Here is a 12,845-nt window from a genome sequence, read left to right on the forward strand (position 1 = left end):
CTTATTTTTGTAAATAAATGTGCCAAAAATGCCTTTTTTCCTTTTAATGCCTTTGCCTTAGCCTTTTCCAATTTTCCTTAGCCAAAATACACATCCAATGATGCCCACTAGGATATCTTTGCCTAACATTCATCTTGGAATAGGTGTCCCTTAACCGTGCTCTTATTTTTCCTTTATTAACTTTTATTACATGAAATTTTCACCAGGTTGTTACAGAACCCTCCCCCTTGGGAAACACCGTCTTTGGTGTTTAACCACACCAAGACCTTAGAAAATCCGCTCATGGAGCTTTATAACTTAGCTTGTTTCAGTATTTACAATGAAAGACCTACTCAAAAGAAAAACATCATAACAACATGACGATATAACAACCATAATAATATGACACCAATACTGCTTATTGGAAATTTATAACTTATCTCATGACAGTATTTGCATCCATATACATATACATACATATACCAAAACATTAGAAAAACATATGCCAAACATATACGAACATCAAACCAAAATTGCTTTGCCTCAACTGACAAACAATGAAGGATACAGGGCCTGCATCTGTTCTCCCATCTCCTATCTAGCTTCTTCATGCCCAAAGTGCTTCCATTGCACTTTAACTTTCTCTATGGATTTGTTCCTAAGCATGAGATGTTCCTGCTGCAATATGCACTGAGGCTTCGGCTCAAACTGTCCTTCTTGCTCCACCTGTAATATAGACCAATCAATAACATGATCAACATCCTTTATATACCTCTTAAGCCATGAAATATGGAAAACATCATGGAATTTCATTGTTGGAGGTAGTGCAAGTCGATATGCCACTGGTCCAATCCTCTCAAGGATATCGAAAGACCCGCAATACAGTGATGCCAACTTGGCACATGAACCAATTTTCAAAGAGATTTTCGTGGGCTTGATGTGCAAATATGATGAGCCCCAAAAATGGATAATTGTTTGGGCTCATTCAACCTCCTAATTTGACTTAATCCACCATTCTCATTAGTTTATTGCATGTTTTTTATTATATTTATGCTAATAGAGTGAATTTGGTTAGTCATTATGCCAACAAGTCTAATGGGTGCTTTGTGTAGACTTTTTTGTCAATTTGGAGACAAAATTGAAGGTCTTAATGAGCACTTGGCAGCCAAATTCAGGGGAGAACAAGGGAGAGGATTTGTAGGAAGGTGTCCCCTTCATTTATGGGCCCTTACCTCGAATTCTCCACCATCAGCTCGGAGTTCAAAGGCCACCAAATCAATTAGCACAAGGGCAGCCAAGCAAGTCAAGTAGGACTGCTGTTAACTACAAGTTTTGGGCAGCCGAGTCCCTAAATTTTAAGAGGACTGTTGGGGTCCTCAATTGGTATAAATAAGAAGGCTTAGGGCCTCATTTTGGTTAGCTAGTGGTTAGTCATTTTGTAGCTGGTAGTTAGTCATTTCATAGTCTTGTTGTAGTCATTTTGTAGTTCGATTTTTAGGCAATAGATTAGCTTTGCTTTCAGCGCATTCTCAAGCTCTCCTTGTGGACAGTTTTGATGTAACTCTTCATTTCTTGAACAATAAAGATGAATCCAGCTTTGCACCAGCTCTAAATCTCTCTTAGGAGGCTATAGCTCTTGGGGTTGGGCCCATCTCAAGTGCCCAGTACCTCCTTTGTTTATCTTTATGTGTGTTTGCTGCGTTCTTAAAATAAAATCTGCTCTTTAAATTTAAGTCTTGCTTTGTTATTTAGGTTGCTCTTGATGGTTAAAGTAGCTTTTTATGTTTAGAATAGATTGGTAGGAGTTAGTCATGCATTCAGATCTTTTGGAATGTTCTTGCTCACGTGTTGTACGTGGTTCTTGTTATAAATAAAGCTTCTGTCCATTCTTGTTACTGTTAGCTAGATCATATTAGGGTAGCATAACTAGATCTTTGTTTTCTTGCATGTCTTTCTTTGTTCAGTTTGAAAAACCACTTGCAGAGTACCTGTTATCCTTCTCTATCTACCCATAATCCATCTGATAATCTGCTGCAACCCTTAGTCCATGATTTGTACCCTTCATTTGCCATACTTTCCCCACCTTGCCCTAATTCCTACATTCTTGTGCATCATCGCTTCCTCCATCCTTGAACAAATCCAATCGCTCCTTAGCCTCATCCACCAAGTCCTAGGCCTCTTCACACCCCTATTTCACCTCCATACTCATTCCTCCATCTTTTTCCCTCCATCCATGCTCCAAAATCCCATTTCGAACCATCCTGTAGAAGAATTACAGAACATCCTGTAGAAATCCTAAACATCCTGTAGAACCCCTGCAGACTTCCTGTAGAAGCTCATAAACACGGTTTCTTGGCAGCCAAACTTTGTGAGACTCTCTGGAAGGGTGTTAGGGACCCTTTAGACCCTCTCTGAACCTTCCCAACCTTTCCCAAGCGCTTCTCCTCCTTGATCCACCTCTGCACAGTGAAAAGCTAGTTAAAAGCACATGCATGATAATTCTAATAACTTAATCAAAAATACAAAAAGATGTTTTCTTCAGATAGTGATAACTTAGACACATGCATTTTACCTTCCTAGAAGTAATGGCATCTCTTTCAGTAGTTTTCATGCTCTCCTTTGCGTCAGTAGGACTAGCTGGTAGAATTAGGGTTTGCGTTCCTTTTTGGCTTTCATTTTCTTTTCGCAATTAGATTAGCTTCCTTCGAGTTAGCTTTCATCCATCAATTAAAAAGCTTCTTCTAAGAGCTCATAGAAGTTGGCTTAAGCTCCTAGCGGACTTGTGCCAGCTGACCAAGTGACAGCTGCGGCAAGAGCTAGTACTTGTGCATACAGCACCGTCGCTTCCAAGTTTGTTACGAACTACCGGGTTGATAAAATTAAAGAAGGGAGTTCCAGGAGTTGTAACATTATTGCTACAATACTGGGGCCCACCATCTTTTTGGCGCCGTTGCCGGGGAAGCGTCAAAGTATTGGTGATTGTTGCTTTTCTTTTATTTTCCACTACAACCTTCTGCTAAGTAGTTTATTTCATTTCATTTCCGCAAAAGTAGAGTAGACATTTCCCGCTTTCATAGATTATCATTTCAATTCCGCAAGCGTAGCCTAGCATTTCATTCCTGCAATTTCATTTGAGCAAAATAGATTAGTCCTTTCCTGCTTTCATTTCAATTCCGCATTTTCATTTCAGCAAGATAGTTAGTTGCAGTTCAATCTATTTTAGTTTTTGCAGGTACAAGCAGAAAAAAAAATAAAAAAACAACAAACAATATTTCCTTTCATGCCTTGTAGGAGTAGAGATAAGTTAGAAAAATGTTTGCACAACACCCCCACTGCTTCACACAGCCAACCTTCTCTCTTCTTCGATGGCTGTGATTAAGAAGAAGCCCTAGGTGGACATCAAGACATATTTGAAGAACCTCAAGGGGAGAAGAAGAAGAAAACATTCCTCTGGAGCAAATGGCTACAAGCAGGAATGTTGGGAGCAACACCTTGTCCAGAGACGAATTTGAAGATCAGATAGAAGATTTCAAGAGTGATATGAGGTAGTTTCTTTCCATGCAATTGGATACCCTGTGGATCCAAAAGAAGCAAGAGGAAGCCAAGAGGGCTTTGGCCATGTTTTGTCCCAGGTGCATTAGAAAGCATCCTAGGGATGGATGTCCAATGCACTCCCTAGAAGTGTGTTTCGTCTGTGAAGAATACCATCCTACGAATCAGTGCCCTTCCTTGCCCGGAATCAAAGCTGCATATAAGAGGGCAAAAGGAGCCACTGAATCACTCTACTATATGAACCAAAGGAGGCCGCATGGACCTAGATCTTACCAGCAGGAACTGCAAGGGACACCCGAGACCTATTATGACCCCTATCAAGCCACTTTCATGCCTTCTTGGGGTCCCCCTGCTCATCCTTCCTGGTTCACACCTCCTCCTTGTTCCTTCACAGATCCATATTATGCCCAACCAGCTGTTCATTCGTTTCACTCTTATGCTCAGCCACAGCCTCAGTGGAATGCACCTCATCAGGGGTGGAGGCCCCAATACAACACTCCTCTCGCTTCTTTTCCTCCACCACCTGCTCGTCCACAACCATCGCCTCCTGCTCCACCAAGGCAACCCCAAATGCCTACCCAACCACAACCCAATCTGCATCCATCTCAAATGCACACCTCCACTCAACTACCCGTACCACCATTTCCAAAACCATACCATGGAGCAGCTCGACCCAATTGCAAAGCTGAGGCACAACATGTCCAAACAACTGCTCTTGAGCTCAATGATCTTCACCGTAGCTCAGGAAGAGCATTGCAAAAAAGAGATCATCTTGAAAGCATTGAAGAATCACATCTAGCAAAAGAAGATTCAAAAGAAGAGATCAAAGAACCCTGGGCTTTACTTGATGAAGAGAAGACATCAGAAGCAGAGATAAAGAAAGATCCCTCATGGTTACCATCAAATCCTCCATGTACTCAAGAGAAAGATCAGCAAAAAGAGGAAGATGTTAAGGTCATGATAGAAGAAGATATGGAGAATGATCCAGATCAACAAAAGGACCAAGGATATCAAAGCTATATTGAGACATGATTCCAGACAGTCACTAAGTTGCAGCAGTACTCTCTTCATCAGCTATGTTTGATCCCTTCAAAGTCAAATCATTTGGTCTTTGAGATCTGGATAGCTGTCAAAGCATGCATTTCAAGCCGCCACATCATTTTATCTCTAATCTCGATGTGCACATGGCTTCATTGGAAGTATTCTTATACTTGAGAACGATTTTGTTTTTCAAGTAGGGTAGGGTAGAAAAAAAAAACGAAAAAAAGAGAAAAAAAGAAAAAGAAAAAAATGAAAAAAGAGGAAAATAGAAATCTAAGGTGAAAACCTCCTCGGAGGCGCCTTAGATTGGCTCATTGATTGAAAACCTCCATGAGGCGGTCAATGGGTTGGAAAAAAAGAGAAAAGAGAATAAGATCTCTGGGTGAAAACCTCCCTTGGAGGCGCCTAGGGCAGGCAATTAGGGTGAAAACCTCCATGAGGCGCCCTAGTTGTTTTTCAAAAAAAAAAGAGAAAAAAAAAAAGAAAAATAAAGCTAATTTCCATTGAATAATTTCATGTTGCAGTAATGACATTGCAGGTCAGGAGGATCACTCAAAACAAAGACAAAGGAATTTTTGTGCCTTCTACAGGAAGTTCTATATTTTTACAGGAAACATCCTGTAGAACCTTCAAGCGAGCCAGATTCGATTTTGGAAGGGGATCTAAATCTTGGAATCTATTGATTATGCCTGCAAGCATCCCTGTTTCCATCCCTCACCCATTTTCCATCATTTTCTTTTCATGTCATTGTGCTTCTTTCCTCAAAACTGTGTTTTCTACAGGAAGTTCCTGTAGGAACTACAAGAAGTTAAAAATCGATTGAAAAAAAATTGTTTGGTGAACATGGTAGCTTCCTCAAGGGTTCAGAAGTCCTCATGCAATCTTCCAACTCCTCCTCCATCATCTCCATACCTGCATCACAGCCCAAATTCATTTTTCATACCATGCAACAAAAATGCAAAATGCCTTGAAGCAAAAATACCTATAACAAATTTTGTTTTTGCCATAACTTGAAAACCAAGCATCCATTTGAAAAACCGTTTTATGGGGAATTGTACAAGGGTGATGGCAACATGCTTGAGCAGTTTCAGCCAATTCCGGTGCACGGTTTCCAAGAAATTAGCCTCCATCGCCATCAGCCATTTTTGCATTTTCCCCATATCCGTGCATCCGTTTCAAAACCTTTTTCATGGGGATATGCATATGAGTGATGGTAACCTACCCAAGCAGTTTCAGCCGATTCCAATGCACGGTTTCCGAGAAATCCATCTCTGAAATATTCAGCCATTTTCCATTTTTCTCGAAATCCATGCATCCATTGATCACGATTTTGCTATGGGAGGTGAATAATGATGATAGGAACATGCTCAGCAAGTTTCAGATCGATCCGGTTTACCGTTTGGGAGCAATGGCGAAAATAAGTTCTGGTCTGGTGAAAATTCAGCAGCAGCAGCTTCAAGGTGCAGATCTGAGCATGGAAATGGACTCCTGCAGCATGCATCTGGCTAGAGGACACCTGCACAAGGAAAACAACCAAAAATTAGCAGCCAAGCCACATGCAATCAGAAAAACCAATGCATGCAGCAAATGACAGGCCATAGCAGCCATTTGACTTCAAGTACGTGACTAAAACTTGTTCCTCTGTTGCATGGATCTAATTGAAGAAATGCTTAAACAAATGGAATGGTGGAATTAAGGCACGAATATGGCAACATTGAGCCGATAGTTCCTTTTCCAATTCTCTAGCAATCAGCCAGGAATCATGCAGCGTACGTGTTAGTCAACTTACGTGAAAATTAAAAATAAAAATAAAAACAGACAGTGGTAGAGGCTTTAACTCCAGTGCAACTGATTAACAAGAAGAGGACATGCAACTCATCACAGCACTGCGTTTGCATGTGTCCACGTACACTTGGCCACTTCACTCTCTCACGCAAATCATGCAGCAATTAAAGGCGGCTCAGCTAAAACTTATGAATTGTTGTTCATCTGCACTTTCCACATCCTCAACTGAAGTGTGCACAATCGGTTAATTGGTTCTCTATCATCAACTCATTGATGGTTGTTTTATTTCTCTCCGAAATGGTTGCAATGATCATGATGCGAACATTGAACCGTGGAAGTTTAATGACAGCTATGCCGCTATTATGGGTGTTTATGGGTTTCTTTGCAGGGTATGCATTGTCACGTCTATATCAGATGTTGAAGGGCACAGAACAGAGGAGGAACACGCTGAAGACAACATTCTTGTTTCCAGGCATTTTCTTTATTCTCAATGCACTGCTATGGGGAAAAAAATCAGCTGGTGTAGTTCCTTTCGAGACTATGTTTGCCTCGGTCCTTTTATGGTTTGGAATTTCTGTGCCATTGGTCTTTGTGGGCAGTTACTTTGGCTACAAGGAACCTACAATTGAAGATCCAGCGAAGACCAATCAAATCCCCAGGCAGATTCCAGAGCAAGCTTGGTATATGCAGCCCATTTTCTCAATACCAATTGGAGGCATTTTGCCTTTTGGAGCTATATCCATTGGACTGTTCTTCAGATTAACTTCAATATGGCTGCATCAGTTCTACTGTATATTTGGGTTCCTGTTCATTGTCTTTGTGATCCTCATTTTTACATGTGCAGAGATCACCATTGTCTTGTGCCACTTTGAATTGTGCAGTGAAGATTACAACTGGTGGTGGAGATCTTATTTGACTGTTTCTATGCATGCCTTTGGTTTGTGCGGACAATATACTTATCAGTGAAGATTGACTGAGGCTTTGCACTCTGTCTGTGGGAGCTTAATTCCCTTTTGACAGTCGAGTTTGGGCAGCAAAAGCATTATAACCAGGGAATTGGTATAGCAATATATATGCCTTTGATAGAAAACTGTCCTTTTTTTTTATGTGCCCACCTAATACATTTTATCCTCTGCATCGGTGATAAAAGCACCATTCTGATTTAGACTATGGATGTATTCCTACCATTCTGTTCCCCAACTACTTGTTAGCCCCAAATCCTTTGCAGTTTGCCATACTCATGTACCCAGATTGATGTTTAGACTGACACACCTGAGAAATCCTATCCTGAGGATCAAAAGAGGAAGACATAAAACAACAGTCCCTTTCTGCTCGAAGCATTGAAACAGGGCACTCTCACAAACCAGACCAACCAGCTTACATCCTTTTTTGGAGCAAGTTGAGTGTGGCACAAAATTGAAGAAAGGAAACACGCGGAGGCAAGAGAGAAAGGCAGTGGTAAGAAGACCCAGGATAGGCCATCACAGGAAAAGCCACAAGAACAACAAAAGGAAAAGCAAGAAAAAGGGCCAAATTGTTGAGGCCAAAACTGTGGGAGGAATGAAGGCACAAACACCAAGGGAGAAATGGTTTCAAACACGGGCAGAGAGGACTAAAAATGTCACAACAAGTAGGGACACACCCAAGGCAACCACAGCACAGGTCAAGGAGAAGGCATCTTCAGTCAAGCAGGCAAAAACATTGAAGACTATTTCTACAGGAAGCCAGAACTCAGCTACAGGACTTTCTACAGGAAGTTTGGAAAAAGGGCAGCAAAAGGAGAAATCGGCCGAGATTTTAGCTAAGGAGGCAGCACCTGTGTTGGCCACCCTAAGCACATCCATCCCCTCCATGAACACTCATTCTTTTCAGGGTTCGGGCACAATTTAGTCATGGTTCAACTTTCTACAGGAAGTTCTGTATTTTTACCAGAAACATCCTGTAGAAGCCTTTGGGTAGGCTAGAACCAATTATGGAGAGGGATTTGAAGCTTGAAGACTGTTGAGGAGACATGAAACCACTCTTTTCTTCCATCCTCCACTGGTTTCATCTCCTTTCGCCACCATTGCTGCCATCAGATTGAATATACTTGCACACTCATACCAAGGCTGAGAATTCACTAGGAAAAGGAACAGGCAGTGGGAAGAAGCAAAGAAGCATGGTTTCATGACAAAGAAGAGGGCATCACTTCAGAAGCTTGGCATCATAGGGAAGCCACCAAGGCCATCAAAGATGAGGGGAGAGATTGGTTGCTCAGAGGATGAGCAACACTTTCAGTAGGGGGTGATGATGAGCCCCAAAAATGGATAATTGTTTGGGCTCATTCAACCTCCTAATTTGACTTAATCCACCATTCTCATTAGTTTATTGTATGTTTTTGATTATATTTATGCTAATAGAGTGAATTTTGTTAGTCATTATGCCAACAAGTCTAATGGGTGCTTTGTGTAGCCTTTTTGGTCAATTTGGAGACAAAATTGAAGGTCTTAATGAGCACTTGGCAACCAAATTCGTGGGAGAAAAAGGGAGAGGATTTGTAGGAAGGTGTCCCCTTCATTTATGGGCCCTTACCTCGAATTCTCCACCATCAGCTCGGAGTTCAAAGGCCACCAAATCAATTAGCACAAGGGCAGCCAAGCAAGTCAAGTAGGACTGCTGTTAACTACAAGTTTTGGGCAGCCGAGTCCCTAAATTTTAGGAGGACTGTTGGGGTCCTCAATTGGTATAAATAAGAAGGCTTAGGGCCTCATTTTGGTTAGCTAGTGGTTAGTCATTTTGTAGCTGGTAGTTAGTCATTTCATAGTCTTGTTGTAGTCATTTTGTAGTTCGATTTTTAGGCAATAGATTAGCTTTTCTTTCAGCTCATTCTCAAGCTCTCCTTGTGGACAGTTTTGATGTAACTCTTCATTTCTTGATCAATAAAGATGAATCCAGCTTTGCACCAGCTCTAAATCTCTCTTAGGAGGCTGTAGCTCTTGGGGTTGGGCCCATCTCAAGCGCCCAGTACCTCCTTTGTTTATCTTTATGTGTGTTTGCTGCGTTCTTAAAATAAAATCTGCTCTTTAAATTTAAGTCTTGCTTTGTTATTTAGGTTGCTCTTGATGGTTAAAGTAGCTTTTTATGTTTAGAATAGATTGGTAGGAGTTAGTCATGCATTCAGATCTTTTGGAATGTTCTTGCTCACGTGTTGTACGTGGTTCTTGTTATAAATAAAGCTGTTGTCCATTCTTGTTACTGTTAGCTAGATCATATTAGGGTAGCATAACTAGATCTTTGTTTTCTTGCATGTCTTTGTTTGTTCAGTTTGAAAAACCACTTGCAGAGTACCTGTTATCCTTCTCTATCTACCCATAATCCATCTGATAATCTGCTGCAACCCTTAGTCCATGATTCGTACCCTTCATTTGCCATACTTTCCCCACCTTGCCCTAATTCCTACATTCTTGTGCATCATCGCTTCCTCCATCCTTGAACAAATCCAATCGCTCCTTAGCCTCATCCACCAAGTCCTAGGCATCTTCACACCCCTATTTCACCTCCATACTCATTCCTCCATCTTTTTCCCTCCATCCATGCTCCAAAATCCCATTTCGAACCATCCTGTAGAAGAATTACAGAACATCCTGTAGAAATCCTAAACATCCTGTAGAACCCTTGCAGACTTCCTGTAGAAGCTCATAAACACGGTTTCTTGGCAGCCAAACTTTGTGAGACTCTCTGGAAGGGTGTTAGGGACCCTTTAGACCCTCTCTGAACCTTCCCAACCTTTCCCAAGCGCTTCTCCTCCTTGATCCACCTCTGCACAGTGAAAAGCTAGTTAAAAGCACATGCATGATAATTCTAATAACTTAATCAAAAATACAAAAAGATGTTTTCTTCAGATAGTGATAACTTAGACACATGCATTTTACCTTCCTAGAAGTAATGGCATCTCTTTCAGTAGTTTGCATGCTCTCCTTTGCGTCAGTAGGACTAGCTGGTAGAATTAGGGTTTGCTAGGGTTTGCGTTCCTTTTTGGCTTTCATTTTCTTTTCGCAATTAGATTAGCTTCCTTCTAGTTAGCTTTCATCCATCAATTAAAAAGCTTCTTCTAAGAGCTCATAGAAGTTGGCTTAAGCTCCTAGCGGACTTGTGCCAGCTGACCAAGTGACAGCTGCGGCAAGAGCTAGTACTTGTGCATACAGCACCGTCGCTTCCAAGTTTGTTACGAACTACCGGGTTGATAAAATTAAAGAAGGGAGTTCCAGGAGTTGTAGCATTATTGCTACAATACTGGGGCCCACCAAAATACACATGCTACCCAACCTGAAACTTCTCGAACACCTTGTGCTAGTCCGCATAACTCTTCTGTCTATCCTTTGTTGCCTTTAGATTCTTCTTTACAACCTGCATTTCCTGTTCCATGTCTGCTAACATGTTTGGTCCAATAAGTACCATGTTCACTGGATCACACCATTTGATGGGAGTGTTATAACTCTATCTGTACAATGCCTCGAAAGGACTCATCCTTAATGAATCCTGATAACCATGGTTGTATGAGAACTCAACCAATGGAAGATACTCCTCCCATTTCTTCTGTTGGTGCATCACATACATCCTCAACATATCCTCTAATATCTTGTTGACCCTCTCTGTCTACGGATGATAAGTTTTGTTGAAGGCCAACTCTGTGCCAAATCCTACAAATAGCTCCTTCCAAAACTTGGAAGTGAACTTTTCATCCATGTTTGGCACAATCTTCTTTGGAACACCATGCAGTCTCACTATATCTCTGATGAACACTTGGCTACCTCACTGGCTGAATATGTAATCTTTGCTGGAATGAAGTGAGCTACCATGCTCAATTTGTCAACCACAACTATAATAGAGTCATGCTACTTTATTATCCTTGGAAGAACTATGATGAGATCCATGGAAATGACCTCCCATTTCCATTCCAGAATCGCTATAGGTTGTAGTAAACCACCTGTATTCTTACATTCTGCCTTGACCTATTGTCAATAAAACATCTAGCCACAAACTCTACCACTTCCTTCTTCATATTCGGCCAACAGTAGAACTTCATCACCATAGTCAACGTATTTTGATATATTGGATGACCCAAGTATGGATTGGCATGAAATTCCCTCAAGATAAGCTTCTTGAGCTCATTGAAATTTGATACATAGATATTATCTCTAAATCTCACCAAACCCTCTGCCATGAGACGATAGTCTGCATCCTGATCACCTGTACTTGTACCTGTGCTCTACTGTAACATGTGCATAATCTCCATGTATTTGTCAGTCTGCTGTCATGCCTGCAAGATCCTATCCTGTAACTATGTCCCATAAGAGCTCATAGTTGTTATATGATTTACCTGTACTTCATGCTAAGAGCATCCACAACTTGGTTCTCCTTCCCTTTGATGTATTTGATCTCGAAGTCGAACTCACTAAGGGTAGCCAACCATCTAGGTTACCTAGCATTCAGATTCAGCTGATTAAACAAATATCTCAACCCACTGTGATCTCTCATCAATTTAAACCTCTTTCCAAGAAGATAGTGCCTCCACATCTTCAATGCATGTATAATCACCGCTAGATCAAGATCATGTGTTGGATAGTTCTGCTCGTGCTCATTCAATTTTTGTGACTCATAGCACACTACCTACCCTTCTTGCATGAGAACTCCACCAAGTCCTCTCTTGCAAGAATTTGTACACACTACAAACTCCTTGTCCGGATCCGCAATCTTTAGCACTGGTGCATGTGTCAACAACTTCTTAAGTTGCTCAAAATTAGCCTCACATTCTTCTGCCCATTTGAACTTCTTACCTTTCCACTACATTGACGTGATAGGATGTGCAATGCATGAGAAGTTCCTAATGAACCTCTTGTAGTAGCCTGCCAACTCCATAAATGATCTCACCTCATCCACATTCTTAGGAGCTGCGCACTCCATAATAGCCCTTATCGTTTTTGGATCCATTGCTATGCCATCCTTGGAGACAACATGCCCCAAATAATGTACCTCTGTTTAAAATAAGTTGCACTTGCTAAGTTTAGCATTCAACTGATTCTCTCTTAGCAACCTCAACACTGTTGCTAAATTCTCGGCATGTTCTTCCTCATTCTTAGAATATACCAGTATGTCATCAATGAATACAATAACAAACTTGTCCAGATAAGGACACAACACACTATTCATCAAAGACATAAACGTAGCTAGAGCATTAGCTAAACCGAATGGAACAACAACAAACTCATAATGCCCATACCTGGTCCTGAACGCAGTCTTGAAGATATCATCTTCTTTGATGCATACCTGATGGTATCCTGATCTCAAGTCGATCTTAGAGAACATTGCTTCTCCCTTCAAGTGATCAAACAAATAATCAATCCTCAGCAACGGGTTCCATTTATTGATCGTTAATTTGTTCAACTGCCTGTAGTCAATGCACAATCTAAGAGTACCGTATTTCTTCTTCACGAACAACACTGGTGCAC

Source organism: Pinus tabuliformis, chromosome J (assembly GCF_031772625.1).
Source record: "Pinus tabuliformis cultivar Carrire ecotype Pingquan chromosome J, CPIR1, whole genome shotgun sequence".
Lineage (NCBI taxonomy): Eukaryota > Viridiplantae > Streptophyta > Pinopsida > Pinales > Pinaceae > Pinus > Pinus tabuliformis.